Consider the following 16,159-nt stretch of genomic DNA (forward strand, 5'->3'; position numbering starts at 1 on the left):
GAGGTGGCGTGGAATTATATACATATTTACAAATAATTTACAGTGGGGAGGTGAAAAAAAATGTCCATTCTGGTAGTCCGTGCCCATCAGAGGTTAAGTCGGTCCGGTGGTTTGACGGTTCGCTGGGAGCGACGTAACGGTGGCGGCGATGTCGGTGCTGGCCAGTAGTCGGAAGACTCCGGGAGCGTGCCAAAATCGTCCTCGTCCTCTAGCGTGGGCAGGGGAAGGAGGGATGGACCTGGTGGGGCTAACGTTGGGAGCGCCGGGGGAGGGGAGGGTGGCGCGTGGGTGGGGAAGTGTGGGGGAGTGGATGGAACCTAAGGGAGCCAGGTCCCTGAGTGAGACCTTATCCTGGCGGCCATCGGGGAACTCCACATAGGCATACTGGGGGTTGGCGTGGAGCAAGTGTACCCTGTCCACCAAGGGGTCCGCCTTGTGGAGTCGGACATGCCTACGTAGAAGGACCGGTCCTGGAGCTGCGAGCCAAGTCGGGAGCGACACCCCGGATGTGGACTTCCTGGGAAAGGTAAAAACACGTTCATGGGGTGTGTTATTTGTTGCGGTGCACAGTAGAGACCATATGGAGTGTAGTGCATCAGGAAGGACCTCCTGCCAGTGAGAGGCTGGGAGGTTTCTGGACCGTAGGGCCAGCTGGGCGGCCCTCCAAACCGTCCCGTTTCCCCGGGGGTTGTAGCTGGTCGTCCTGCTGGAGGCGATACCCCTGCTGAGCAGGAACTGACGCAGCTCATCGCTCATGAATGAGGATCCACTGTCACTGTGGATGTAGTCGGGGAAACCGAACAGAGCGAAGATGGTGCTGAGGGCCTTGATGACGGTGGCAGACGTCATATCGGGGAATGGGATGGCGAAGGGGAACCTGGAGAATTCATCGACCACACTGAGGATATATATGTTGTGGTCGGTGAAGGGAGGGGCCCTTTGAAATCCAAGCTGAGGCGTTCAAAGGGGCGGGACACTTTCAACAGGCACGTGCGGTCTGGCCAGTAGAAGTGTGGCTTGCACTCCGCACAGACCTGGCAGTCTCTGGTGACTGCCTGTACGTCCTCGATGGAGTAGGGAAGATTGATCGCTTTGACGAGGTGGTACAATCGAGCGACCCCAGGTGACAAAGGCTGTCGTGCAGGGCCCGGAGTTGGTCTACTTGTGCGCTGGAACATGTACCTCGGGAGAGGGCATCTGGGGGCTCGTTGAGCTTGCCAGGGTGATACAAAATCTCGTAATTATAGATGGAGAGCTCGATTCTCCACCACAAGATTTTATCGTTTTTGATCTTGCCCCACTGCATGTTGTTGAACATGAAAGCTACCGACCGTTGGTCAGTGAGGAGAGTGAATCTCCTGCCGGCCAGGTAATGCCTCCAATGCCACACAGCTTCAACGATAGCCTGGGCCTCTTTTACAACGGATGAGTGCCGAATTTCAGAGGCATGAAGGGTGCGGGAAAAGAATGCCACAGGTCTGATGCCTGGTTTAGAGTGGCGGCGAGGGCGAAATTTGAAGCGTCGCTTTCTACTTGAAAGGGCAGTGTCTCATCTACTGCGTGCATCCCGGCCTTGGCTCTGTCTGCTCTAATACGGGCGAATGCATGTTGTGCCTCGGCCGTGAGGGAAAATTGGGTGGACTGTATGAGTTGGCGGGTTTTGTCCGCATAGTTTGGGACCCACTGGGCGTAGTAGGAGAAGAACCCAAGGCAGCGTTTGAGGGCCTTGGGGCAGTGAGGGAGGGGGAGCTCCATGAGGGGGCGCATGCGGTCGGGATCGGGCCCCAGGAGTCCGTTTTGGACTACATAGCCGAGGATGGCTAGACGGGTCGTGCGGAACACACACTTCTCCTTGTTCTATGTAAGATTGAGGAGAGTGGCGGCACGGAGAAATTTAGAGAGGTTGGCGTTGTGGTCCTGCTGGTCATGGCCGCAGATGGTGACGTTGTCCAGGTACGGAAATGTGGCCCACAGACCGTACTGGTCGGCCATTCGGTCCATCTCCCTTTGGAAGACCGAGACCCGGTTAGTGACGCCGAAGGGAACCCTAAGAAATTGATAGAGCCGACCGTCCGCCTCGAAGGCAGTGTACGGACGGTCCGATTTACGGATGGGGAGCTGGTGGTCGGCGGATTTCAAGTCAATTGTTGAGAAGAATCGGTACTGTGCAATCTGATTGACCATATCAGATATGCGTGGGATGGGGTACGCGTCGAGCTGCGTGTACCGATTGATGGTCTGGCTGTAGTCCACGACCATTCTGTGTTTCTCCCCAGTTTTAACCACTACCACTTGGGCTCTCCAGGGGCTATTGCTGGCCTCGATAATACCCTCCTGAAGCAGCCGCTGGTCCTCGGACCTGATGAACGCCTTCTCCTGGGCGCTGTACCGTCTGCTCCTGGAGGCGACTGGCTTGCAATCCGCAGTTAGATTGGCAAAGAGGGAGGGGGGGCCAACCTTGAGGGTCGTGAGGCCGCAAACAGTGAGCGGAGGTAGGGGCCCGTCGAATTTGAGGGTGAGGCTCTGGGGATTACACTGAAAATCCAGACCCAACAATAGTGCAGCGCAGAGGTTGGGTAGGACATAGAAGCGGAAAACGCTGAATTCTACGCCCTGGACAGTGAGATTGACCACACAGAACTCTCGGATCGAGACACAGTGGGTTCCGGAGGCCAGGTGGATCCGTTGGTTGGTGGGGTGAACCGCGTGGGAGCAGCGCCTTACCGTGTCTGGGTGAATGAAGCTTACGGTGCTCCCGGAGTCCAGCAGGCACGAGGTCACGAGGCTGTTGATTTTCACTGTCGTCGAAGCGGTGGCCAGGTTGCGAGGACGGGACTGGTCCAGTGTCATTGAGGCGAGCTGCGGGTGGTCGTCCGAGGATTCAGATGGGGAGCGTTGGCGACCCTGGTCCAGCGTTCCAGTCCCGTGGAGGAGACAAAATGGCAGCGACAAGAGGACCTGTTGGGAACAAGATGGCGGCGTCCATGGAGCGCACGTTGTGGGGGCGGGGCAAGATGGCGGCGCCCACGGGCCACACGTGGACCTGGGGGGAGAAGATGGCAGCGCCCATTGTGCGTTCGGCCGGTTGGAGGGGGCGATTGCAGGCCGATAGCAGCGATTGCGCGGGCCTGGCACACAGCTGCGAAGTGGCCCTTTTTACCGCAGGATTTGCAAGTGGCGGCGCGGGCTGGGCAACGTTGGCGGGGGTGCTTCTGCTGGCCGCAGAAGTAGCAGCGGGCACCCCCAGGGTACGCGGCGTGGCGGGTGGCGCAGGCATATTGATTAGGAGGGGCCCCAGCCGGGGGGGGGTCGTTTGTGGGGTCCAGGAGGGGCAGGCTGCGCGGCGAGCGGGGTAGGCCTGGAAGTTTCGAGATGCAACCGTCATGGAGAGCGCTAAAGTTTTCATTTCCGTTAGGTCGAGCGTGGCCCCTTCCAGCAGTCGTTGTCCGACGCAATCCCCGTTACGAATGCGTCACGCATGAGGAGATTGGAATGTTCAGTGGCCGTAATGGCTTGACAGTCACAGTCCCGTACGAGTGGGATAAGAGCCCGCCAGAAGTCTTCGATCAACTCACCAGGTAGTTGTACGCGAGTGGAGAGTACATGCCTTGCAAAGAGTGTGTTTGTCTTCTGAACGTAATTCTCTTTTAGGAGTGTCATCGCTTCCGCGTAACTTGGGGCATCCTGGATCAACGGGAACACGGTGGAGCTCAACCTGGAGTATAGAACTTGGATCTTCTGAGCTTCCGTCGGCGTGGGGCTCGCAGCATTGATGTAGGCCTCAAAACAAGCCAGCCAGTGATTAAAGTCCTTTCTGGCGTCTGGCGAGTGCGGATCCAGCTGCAGGCGATCTGGTTTGATCCTGATATCCATAATGTAGAAAAATCTGATTGTAATAAATTGATGCACGATGAATTGCACAAAGGCTCAAATTGGTACAACTGTGGCTTTATTACAGTCAGATCCGTGGCCTCCTACTGCAGCTGGCGAAATGGCTGATCAGGAGAAGGACACACATATTTATACAACTCCTTGTGGGCGGAGCTAGCCGGCAGGGGCTACCGGTGAACCTGTAGTGCAGGTCCTACCGTACATCCCCTAATACAGGTGCACAGTGATTCAACACACAGGAAGAGAAAAGAGCGAACGTTTCGAGTCCAGATGACCCTTTGTCAAAGCATATCAGTATGTAGCTCATGAAGTTTTCTCTGAATTTCATACAGCTCAATGAGATCACTTTAAATGTTTCGAAACTAGAGACCATAGGTACATTCCAATCAATCTCCCATTCAGAAGTGGCAATTCAGCTTGTTGAGTCTGCACCAGTTCTCTGCAAAAGCAATTCATCTAGTCTACCTCCCTTACCCTTTCCAGAGGCCTTGCAAATTCTCTTTTAAGGCATGTATCCAATTCTATTTTGAAATACACGATTGAATCCACCACCATCTCAGGCAGTGCATTCCGGATCCGTACTATTTTCTGTATAAAAAAGTTTTTCATTATGTAATCTTTGACTCTTTGCCAGTCACTTTAAATCTATGCTTCTGGCAATGCAAACAATTTATCTTCATCTGCTCTGTGTAGCCCACTCATGAATTTGAACATGTCTATCAAATCTCCTCTCAACCTTCCCTTGCTCTGGCCAATATTTATCCCTCAATCAACATCACAGAAACAGAGTATGACAGTGTTGTTTGTGGGAGCTGGCTCTGTACAAATTAACTGGCACATTTCCTATATTACAACAGTGACTGCACTTCAAAAGTACTTGAATGCTTTGGGGCTTATGCTGGGTGTGGAAGGCTTTATGTAAATGCAATATTTTATTTCAGAGGACAACTGTCTCACCCCAGGAATCAATCTAAAGAAGTTTCATTGCACACATATTTGATGTCATTTTAATACAGTCTGGGAATAGAGAGTTAAAGCAATTGTGTACAGTTTGCACAGCCATCAAGAAACTGAAACCCTGAAGGGTTTGGCGTAAAATCATGGACTGGATTCTTGGTTGGTGAAGCAGAAGCATTATTCAAAAGTGTCATTTGTAAAACCTGGACTGGAGTTTAGAATGCAAATCACCAAGGGAAAGCATTATTCTGAGAGAAGAATTTAAAGTGTGTTTTAGGAATGGGGTTTGGAAGCTTTCATGTGACAAACAATCTGGGGAGATTCTGAGGAGAAATCCACAGACACTAATTTGGGTTTAGAATGGACTGTGTGTATTTGCCCAGTCATCTCATGTGCTTAAAAGGGACTTTTTGTGTTAATGGGAGCTTAAGATGTACTTTGTATTCGATGTTAATCTTTAAATTGGTGCATATTTGTTAAGCTAAGGAGAGAGTAAAAGAGTATTATAATCCAATTTTTTCATGTTTAATAAATGTTTTTCTTTGTTGTTAAAACTAATTAATGTTCCCGTGACTCTGTTCCTCGACGTTTGACAAAGAAAATATAAAAGTTACAGCCTTTTGAGCCAGTGCTCCATTCTAGGATCTTCCCATCCAGTTATAACAGCAACTAGAATTGTAACAGATTTAAAAGGGGTAGTTCAGTAGCCGGGGAGGGGGGGTGGGGTTCACTGGGGCGGGTATCAGTTGTGAAGTGTTAGACTAGGTTTTAATCTGTCTAATTTTTTCTGGAGTCTCTCTCTCCTGTCCTGCTCATGTACAGCATAGAACCCTTGACTGAGTCCATCAGGAATGATTCGGATATGAAGAGTGACAGTCCCAGGCAGCAGAGGCACTCAGGCAAAGCCTTCCATTGCATGGACGACGTCACCACAATCTGCTCGGATCTGCTGTCAGTGACAACCGGCTGATAAACATCTGTGACCAATTCCAACTGGTCTTGGCCAAGGTAAATTGTGGCAAGAGCGAGTTCCTGTTGCTTGGGAACTGGGCTGACTGATCCCTCGTCCCCATCACTGTCAGATCAGAGGCCCGAGGGTGCTGAGGCATGGTTTGGAAAGATCAGGGCATGTGTAAGGAACAGAAAAGAGTGAGTAGCTAGAGTGAAATAAAAAATGAGTATGTGGGAGCAACGTTACCACTTCACTGCAGGTAGGAACCTGGTCATTAGGTGTTAGGCACTCTTGGTATTGCTGTACATGGCATAGGTCTGGCCCATTCCTCACTCCTGTGCTGTAGCTATCACCGGAGCCATTTTTCGCTTCATCTGGAGGTTAAAAATGGACCGCGGTCGCAGGGACACAATATACACACCTTTAGATAAAGGGGGAAGAAACATGGCCAATATTGCCTTAATCCTGAAGACCACCTTTGTGTGTGGCTGCATGAAGCTGTGCATAGATCCTCAGTATGCAAACACCAAGTGTCACGACATGCTGAGGCAGAGAACCACTTTTAACTACAAGTGAGGCATGGCAGTGGCGCTTAACGTTCTAGAAGCCCTACGTGAAAAAGGCAATGCTGGATCCTGTTCGATGGTTCTCTGAGCAAACTGTCAAAGTAATTTGGCAGAATGCCTCATCAAACAAGTGCCAAAACTTAGTTTGGCTGGTTGTGCTCAAGGCCCTCCCCATCAGACCTTTCTTACACGACCTGGTTTATTTCCCACTGATTGTGTTTTCCTACATCACAACAGTAACTATTTTATTGTATCTCACTAATTCTTCACTGGCAGTGAAGTGTTTAGAGACACTGAGGTCATGAAAGGCATTATATCAACTTAAAACACACAAGAGTGTGAAGGTCTCAAATTCTTCTGCAGCTCTGAATTTAAACAATTGGATGAGAATTCTAAATGAGAGGATGTAGAGGTCTGGGAATTGGGGCGTACATATGTCAGTAATGACAGGGATGCTAAGTGAGCAGAAACTAATGTGAGATACAATACGAACAATAGTTTTGTGGATGATGTTAATGGGGACAGGAGGCAGGTCACAAGAGGATTGGAATAGTCCAGTCTTTAGGTGAGAAGAGGGATTTCAATGATCGATGGGCTGAGGTAGAGTTGGAGACAAGCAATGTTGCCAGGATGGAAGTAGGCAGGTTTTTTTGTGATAGAAAGTATATAGTCAGAAACTGAGTTTCGGATTGAATACGTCACAGATTGCAAAAAGTCTAGTTTGGCCTGAGACAATGGCCAGGGAAGTAGGTGAAATCTGATTGAGCAATTTTATCACAGTGACCTGCTCCGCAGTACTAAAGCAATTAAATGAAATAAAGCACATATGTTTTTCCAAGTTATGAGTTGTCCCATTGTTTGAAATGAATGCAAACACAAATGATAAAAATCAGCACTCGAGCTCCAATATCAACATGAATTTCAAACTACTGAACCAAACACTGGAAAAACTGACTTCACGATAATGCTCATGGATACACAGCTGTGATATGAAGTACACACTGCTGATGGCTTCTTAACAGAGACACAAAACTACTTTCCCAGAAAATTCTTTTCCACCATACTGTCTTTTGATCTGTTTCTTGGACAATCCATTGTAGCCAGTGTTTTGAACAAGAAATTAACAAACTGTTTAACCTGCCTCATAGTGCCCTTGTTTATACATCATTTGGTGCCTTCATATTTACCCTTGGAGAGTGGAAACTTATCCAAGAACATTTTAACCAAAAATAAATTTTCCAAAAGCAAAACACTGTGGAACTGGAAATTTGAAATAAAAACAGGAAATGCCCAAAACACTCAGCAGGTCTACTAGTATATGTGGAGTGAGAAACAGAGTTAACACTTCAGGTCAATGACCTTTCATTGGAAGATGAAACACTAAACGTTAAGTCTCTTTGTCTGCCCATAGATGCTATCTGACCTGATTATTTGCAGTATTTTCTGTTTTTATAATAAACTTTCCAAATCTGGTAGCTTAATATCCTTCAAGTTGATCATTCTTCTGTGAATTGTAGTCTCAAAATCCATTCAAAGGGTACCACCACATTTCACGACATTCATTTGAAAAGCATGGGCGCGATTCTCCGCAAAGGCGGAGAGTCATGAAGGCTGCCACGAAACCGGCCGTGTTTCATGGCAGCCTCCGCGCCCCCTCTCGGGACCTGATTCTGCTCCCCGGTCGGGGCTAGCATCGCGGCCCCGTGAACTCCGGCATCGCGGGCTTAACGAATTTCGCTAAGGCCGCGCGCCAAAGTTAGCGACGGCTGACGCATATGATGACGTCAGCCGCGCATGCGCGGTCCGTAATGCCCCTCAGCCGCCCCGCGGACTTATCCTGCAGGGCGGCGGAGGGAGAAAGAGTGCGCGGGAATCGGACCCGCTGCCCGAGATCAGTGCCCACCGATCGCGGGCCCATGCCACCCTTGGCTGTGGTTGGCATGGTTGTGCAGAACGGCACTTCGCGGCCGTTTTCACGAACTGGTATAGGTGTATTAAAAATCGTGAAAACGGCCGTAAAGGCCTTGGAAATCGGCCCATCGGCCAGGGGAGAATCGCTTCTCGCCGTAAAAAAACGGCGAGCAGCGATTCGTGTCGGGGGGCGGGCGGGAGACTAGCAGGAGGGCGTCGGACCAGCATCGCCGTAAAAATTTGCGCCGCTCGCTATTCTCCGCCCCGTCGTGAGTGCGGAGAATCGCGCCCCATATATATATATATGCAATGATCTGTTTTAATTAATTCATTCATGGCATGTGGGTGTGGTTGGCTAGGCCAGCATTTATTGCCCATCTTCCACTGCACATTAGAATGCTGTGATGAACAGCAGTCCATTTTTTGTTTTAGCGTATCATAGCAAACACTTTTTTTCCCTTTGAGAAATAGTGGAAGGATTCCCGAGCTGATTATCAGCCCATTGAACCATGCTATGAACACTCCTTCCATGGTCAACAAGTCCCGACGTTGGACTTGAACCCAGAGCTTCTGGACCCAATGAGAGTGAAGGAACGGCAATATATTTCCAGATCAGGATGGCGGGTGGCTTGGAGGGGGACTTGCAGGAGCTGCTCTTCCCATGTATCTCCTGTCCTTGTCTTTCCAGATGTACGAATTATGGGTTTTGAAGGTGAACTTTGGTGAGTTGCTGCAGTGAGTCTTCTAGAAGATATAGACTTTGGACATTCTACCTCACTGGTGGAGGGAGTGAAGTTTATTCTAATGGATGGGATGCCAATCAAAGCAGGGCTGCTTTATCCTGGACGCTGTTGAGCTTCTCGAGTGTTATTGGAGCTGCACTCATCCAGGCAAGTGAAGAGCATTCCATCACAATCCTGACTTGCGCCCTGTGAATGATGGACAGGTTTTGAGCAGGGGGATGTGAACCAACGCCAGCTCTTTAGCCCATTGTGCTAAATCAGCCAGGATTTAGATGCTTCAGGCAGAATCGAGGGGCTGCAAAAGGGGTGGGGTGTTGCATTATTGGTTGAGGAGAATATCACAGCTGTGCTGAGTGAGGACACCTTGGAAGGTTCAGGCAGCGAGGCAATCTGGGTAGAGCTCAGGAATAGAAAGGGTGCTGTCACAATGTTGGGGTTTACTACAGACCTCGGGAGATAGAGGAGCAGATAAGCAGACAGATCTTGGAAAGATACATAAACAATAGGGTTGTTGTGGTGGGTGATTTTAACTTTCCCTATATTGACTGGGACACACTTACTGCTAGACAGCTGAAGCCTTTGCAGAATATAACTCAAGTAGGAAGGAACTTAAGGTAGGAGTTAGGAAGGCTAAAAGGGGTAATGAAATCTCATTGGCAAACAGGATGAAGGAAAATCCCAAGGCATTTTATTCATATGTAAAGAGCAAGTGGTAGCCAGAGAAAGGGTTGGTCCATTCAACGATATTGGAGGGAATCTATGTATGGAGCCAGGAGAAATGGGAGAGATACTAAATGAATACTTTGCCTCAGTATTCACTGGAGAAAGACTTTGTGGATGAGTATAGAGTAGAGTGTGTAGATATTCTGAGTCACGTTGATATTAATAAGGAGGAGATGTTTGGCATCTTAAAAAGCATTAAAGTAGATAAGTCCACAGGGACTGATGGGATCTACCCCAGAATATTGAGGGAGGCATGGGAGGAAATTGCTGGGGCCTTGACAGTAATTTTTATATTCTCCCTGGCTACAGGTGAAGTTCCGGAGGACTGGAGAGTAGCCAATATTGTTCCATTGTTTTAGAAGGGTAGCAGGGATAATCCAGGAAATTATAAACTGGTGAGTTCTACGCCAGTTGGAGATCCTTAGAGATAGGATTTACTCACATTTGGAAACAAATGGACGTATTAGTGATGGACAGCATGGTTTTGTAAAAGGCAGGTTGTGCCTCACTAATCTGATCGGGTTTTTCGAAGTGACAAAGATGATAGATGAGGGAAAAGTTGTACACATAGACTTCAGTACAGCCTTTGACAAGGTACCTCATGGTAGACTTGTACAAAAGGTGAAGTCACAAGGGATCAGAGGAGAGCTGCAAGTTGGATACAGAACTGGTTTGGGCATAGAAGAGGTAGCAGTGGAAGGGTGCTTTTCTGAACGGAAAGCTGTGACTAGCAGCAGTCCACAAGGATCAGTTCTGGGGCCTTTATTGTACGGTATATAAATGATTTGGAAGAAAATGTAGCTGGTCTGATTAATAAGTTTGCAGACGACACAAAAATTGGTGGAGTTGCGGGCAGTGAAGAGGATTGTCAGAGGATACAGCAGGATATAAACTGGTCGGAGTCTTGGGAGGAGAAATGGCAGATGGAGTTTAATCCTGACAAGAGTGAGGTAATGCACTATGGAAGGTCCAATGCATGTAGGAATTACACAATAAATGGTAGAACTCTTGCGAGTACTGACAGGCAGAGAGATCTGGGCGTGCATGCCCACCGATCACTGAAAGTGGCAATGCATGTGGATAAGGTGGTTAAGAAGGCATACGGCATGCTGGTCTTTATTGGTCGGGGCATTGAATACAAAAATTGCCAAGTCACGTTGCAACTGTACAGGACCTTAGTTAGGCCTCATTTAGAATATTGTGTACAATTCTAGTTGCCACACTACCAGAAGAATGTGGATGCTTTGGAGAGGGTACAGAAGCAGTTTATTAGGATGTTACCTGATGTGAAGGGCATTAGCTACGAGGAGAGGTTAGATAACCTCGGTCTGTTCTCACCGGAATGACCGAGGTTGAATGTTGACCTGATAGAGGTCTACAAGATTATGAGTGGCATGGACAGAGTGGATAGTCAGATGATCTTTCCTAGGGTAGGAGAGTCAAGTACTCGGGGACATAGGTTTAAAGTGCGAAGGGAAAAGTTTAGAACAGATGTGCGAGACAACTTGTTAAAAAAAGATGGTAAATATATGGAACATGCTGCCTGGGAAGGTGGTGGGAGCAGGTACGATAGCGGCATTTAAGGAACATCTGGACAAATATATGAATAGTGTGGAATGGAAGGATACGGGCTCCGTAAGTGCAGATGGTTTTAGTTTCAGCAGGTACCATTGTCGGCGCAGGCTTGGAGGGCCGACCATGAGTGGCTCTGGCAGAACCGCAACTGTGTACGAGTGAGCAGATTATTACTGAGCAAGTGCTGCTTGATAGCACTGCTGACGAACTCTTCCATTAATTTGAGAATGATCAAGGGTACATCAATGGGATGATAATTAGCTAGGTTGGATTTGTCCAGCTGGGCAATTTTGCACTTTGTACTGGAACAGCTTGGCCAGGGTCGCAGCTCCTTCTGGAGCACAAGCCTTCAGTAATATTGCCAGAATACTGCCAGGGCCCTTAGCCTTTATTGTTTCTACTGTCTACAGCCGTTTCCTCTTATCACATGAGGTGAATCGAATTGGCTGAAGACTGGCATCTGCGAAATTGGAGGCCACAAGGAGGCTGAGATGGACCATCAACTCAGCACCTCAGGCTAAAGAGGATTGCAAATTCTACAGCATTGTCTTTTGCACTAATATGGTCAGCTCTCCCATCATTCAGGTTGGGGATATTTGTGGAGCCTCCTCCTTCATCATGTAGTTATTTAATTGTCCATCACCTATCCCAGATGGATGTGGCAGGACTGCAGAGCTTAAATGTGATCGGTTTGTTGGTTGTGGGATCTGACTAATTAAATAATAGCATCCTTGTAGTAATGACTATAGCTTCCCGAAAGATGAATCAATTGTGACCCTGTTAGGTCTCCCCACATGTTGGCAATCAGTTAGCAATGGAAAAATGGGTCGTTGGGATTCCTGCTAATTCAGGCATATTTGTGATGGGATAATTTGCATCTGATGACAGCAAGGAAGTGCCTCAATTTTGCTGAATTTTAATGTTTCAGCTAACTGTCCATAGGAATTCAATGTTCTAAAGAAAGATGTCCGAGGATCAATTTAAATCAAATGAAGATAATTAGCAGTTGCTGCCTTTCAAAATAATCAATTGAGTACACATGAACAGAGTTGACAATAACAGTGGTGTGAATCAGCCTCAATAATGTTTTCAAAATTCAAAGAGTGCAAAATAGAGAATGCACTGGTAACCAAGAACTAAGGTTTCACAATGAGAAAATTCACTAGCATAACCTCGACTGCCAGTGTATCTTTACCTATCACTCCAATGCCTTCCAGCTCTCTTTATTTTCCGAAAAACATTCTGTTCCTCTGATTGGTGTTGTGTACATTATCCATTCCCTTCACCCCACAAGGGCTGTAACTGCCTTTGGCTGTCTTTCTCATATTCTGTGGAATTTATTTTCCATTCTTTTCATCCATCAACTTCTACAAAATCCAATTTAGTTAACAAATTTCTAGTTAGCCTTGCTAAACACCCTCACTTGAGCTTTAAATGCAACAACATTACGTACAGTGGGAAATTAAGGGATATATTAAATGTAGGCTGCAGTTATTGGGTAGGTTTTGGAACAAATGGCTTTCTCATCTGGTGGAGGAAAGCCATCACCCAATTGTATATTGCAGCCTAAAGTGCTCCAGGGCTCCCAATTCTGCTTCAATAACTTGCAGCTTCCAGCAATTGAGGGCACCTTTCCCAAGCTCAGCTTTCAGCAGCCTGGATATTGAGCTTACTTAAATATCCACACAAGTGAACACCTTTCATCAGCTGCTATTCAAGTCTCAGACTTGGTGAGGTGGTTGTCAAGACTGAGTCAGGGAGGCAATGATGGCCGTACTCAGATTTGAGATTGCAGTTGGGGCTGCAGCAGTTGGCAGATTCCAGCCACAACCCATTTTGTGAAGCAAAGAATTTTCATGCATTAATAGCGGGTGAAGTTGAGGTAAGAGAATTGCTCTTTATTGCAGTTGTGGACTTCTGCTGACAGTCCTTTTCCTCTTCCAATATTTCTAAGCTGCTGCCTGATCTGTGTGGCTTATCTTCATTCTTTCAGGAAGCCCGAATTCTCAAAGGAAGCCCCACCAGGCCACCCATGTCTGGAGCCAATTTGTTTCGGCAGGCGGGACAATGACCCCCCAACCAGGCTGATCACCTGGAATGTTTGAGGGTTAAATGGGCCAGTCAAGAGGGCACATGTGTTCGCGCATCTTAGGGGACTGAAGGCAGATGTGGTAATGTTGCAGGAGACGCACCTAGTAACTGACCAGATTAGAGTGAGAAAAGGATGGGTCAGTCAGGTCTTTCACTGGGGGGGGGGGGGGGGTCGCAATCCTGATCAATAAGCGGGTGGTGTTTGAGGTGGGTAGAATAGTCTTGGATGTGGGCGGTTGGTACATTATGGTCAGTGGAAAACTGGAGGGGGTGCAGGTGGTATTAGTAAACGTGTATGTGCCAAATTGGGATCATATGGAGTTTATAAAGAGGATGCTGGGGAAGATACTGGACCTGGACTCACACAGGTTGGTCATGGGGGGGGGGGGGGGGATTTAGGAGGCCGAGGGTGAAGGGATTCTCTTTCTACTCACACCTGCATTAAATGTACTCCCGGATTGATTTCTTTATTCTGAGCAGGGCCTTATTGGCAGGGATGGTGGACATGGGGTACTCAGCGATCACAATCTCAGACCATTCTCCGCACTGGGTTGACCTGCAGGTTAGTAAAGACAGTAACCAGCGCCCACAATGGAGATTAGATGTGGGACTTTTAGACCGCTAGGAGGTATTCTGAGACCCCAGAGGCGAGGTTTTTAAGGGAACGGCGGAGGCTACAGGAGGGGTTTGGCTTGCTAACCACAGGGAGGGCGGTGGAGCAGCTGAGAAAGGCAAGGGGGGTGATCTATGAGCATGGAGAGGCCAGCAGAATGCTTACACAGCAGCTTAGAAAGAGGGAGGCAGCCAGGGAGATAGGGAAAGTAAATGATGAAGATGGAAATCGGGTTGGAGATTAAGCAGGGGTGAATAAGGAGTTTAGGGATTTCTACAGTAGGCTGCACAGGTCGGAACCCCCTACGGTGGTGGAGGGGATGAGGCACTTCTTGGAGGGGCTGAATTTCCCAAAGGTGGACGGGGAGCTGGTAGAAGGGCTGGGGGCCCCGATAGGGTTGGAAGAGATAGTGGAGGGTCTGAAGGCCATGCGGTCGGGTATAGCCTCTGGGCCGGACGGGTACCCAGTGGAGTTTTATAAAAAGTTCTCTGGGATATTGGGGCCGGTGTTGATGAGGATGTTCAATGAGGCAAGGGAAAGAGGGGTGCTGCCCCCGACGATGTCACAGGCCACGATTTCGCTGATTCTGAAGCGGGACAAGAACCCGGAGCTGTGTGGGTCCTACAGGCCGATATCCCTGTTGCTAAATTGCTGGCCAGAGTTTTGTCCTCCAGGATTGAGGATTGTGTTCCGGACGTTATTGGGGAGGACCAGACCGGGTTTGTTAAGGGTAGGCAGTTGGTGGCCAATGGAAGAAGGTTGTTAAACGTGATCATGATGTCCCGGAAGGTAGGGAGGTGGAGGTAGTGATCGCAATGGATGCAGAGAAGGCTTTTGATTGGGTAGAATGGGATTATCTGTAGGAGATACTGGGACGGTTTGGATTTGGGCGGGGCTTTATTGACTGGGTCAGGTTGCTGTATCAGGCTCTTGTGGTAAGTGTACGAATGAATAGGACAACATCGGACTATTTTAGACTGCACCAGGTGACGAGACAGGGATGCCCCCTCTCCCCACAGTTGTTCACGCTAGCTATAGAGGCAATTGCTCGGAGAGTCTCAAGGCGCTAGTCTGGGGGGGGGGGGGGGGGGGGGGGGCACAGAGTCTCGCTCTATGCAGATGACCTGCTTCTGCATGTATCGGACCCAATAGAGGGGATGGAAGAAATCATGAGGATTCCAGGGGAATTTGGCCGGTTTTCGGGGTATAGGCTAAATGTGGGGAAAATTGAGATGTTTGCAGTCCAGGCAAGGGGACAGGAGAGGCGATTGGGGGAGCTGCCGTTTAGATTAGTAGGTACCTAGGCATTCAACTGGCGCGGGAATAGGACCAGCTGCATAAATTAAATCTGGCCCGACCAGTAGACCAAATGAAGGACGATTTTCGGAGATGGGACGCGCTTCTGTTGTCACTGGCTGGGAGGGTGTAGACGGTGAAGCTGACGGTCCTCCCGAGATTCCTGTTTGTATTTCAGTGTCTCCCCATCTTTATTCCACGGTCTTTTTTTAACGGATCAACAAAGTGATCACTGGCTTTGTTTGGACGGGCAAGAACCAGTGAGTAAGGAAGGTAATGCTTCAGCGGATTGGGGAGTGGACAGGCTGGCGCTGCCATATTTTAGTAACTATTACTGGGCGGCGAATATACCCATGATCAGGAAGTGGGTGGTGGGGAGGGGTCGGCATGGGACCTTTTGGAGGCTGCTTCATACAAGGGCACCAGTCTGGGGGCGTTGGTAACTGCGCCTCTGCCGTTCCTGCCGACACAGTACTCCACCAGCCCTGTGGTCGTGGCGGCCCTGAGAATCTGGGGACAATGAAGAAGCCATGTGGGAGCAGAGGGAGCATTGGTCTGGTCCCGAATCTGAAATAATCACCGGTTTTCCCCGGAAAGTATTGGGCAAATAAATATTTGCAGATGTCAGGAGGGATGCTAGAAAGAGCCTCAAATGAGGCATGGAACGTTGAACTGGGAACAAAATGGGCAATCACAATGCTACGAGTATGGAATAGCGAGGAGTGAACAAAAGCAAAGAATAAAACAACACAGGAGCAGGCCCTTCGGCCCACCAAGCCTGTGCCGATCATGTGTTCTATCTAGACCAACCGCCTGTGTCCTTCGATACTACGTCTATTCA

At 48.7% G+C, this 16,159-nt stretch overlaps 1 protein-coding gene across 2 annotated transcripts in view; it reads right to left on the reverse strand.

Moving 5' to 3' along the window:
• rtf2 (replication termination factor 2) overlaps nucleotides 1-16,159 on the reverse strand; it is a 264,358-nt gene that overhangs the window by 66,663 nt on the left and 181,536 nt on the right. The window lies entirely within an intron of this gene.

This window comes from Scyliorhinus canicula, chromosome 7, assembly GCF_902713615.1.
Source record: "Scyliorhinus canicula chromosome 7, sScyCan1.1, whole genome shotgun sequence".
Lineage (NCBI taxonomy): Eukaryota > Metazoa > Chordata > Chondrichthyes > Carcharhiniformes > Scyliorhinidae > Scyliorhinus > Scyliorhinus canicula.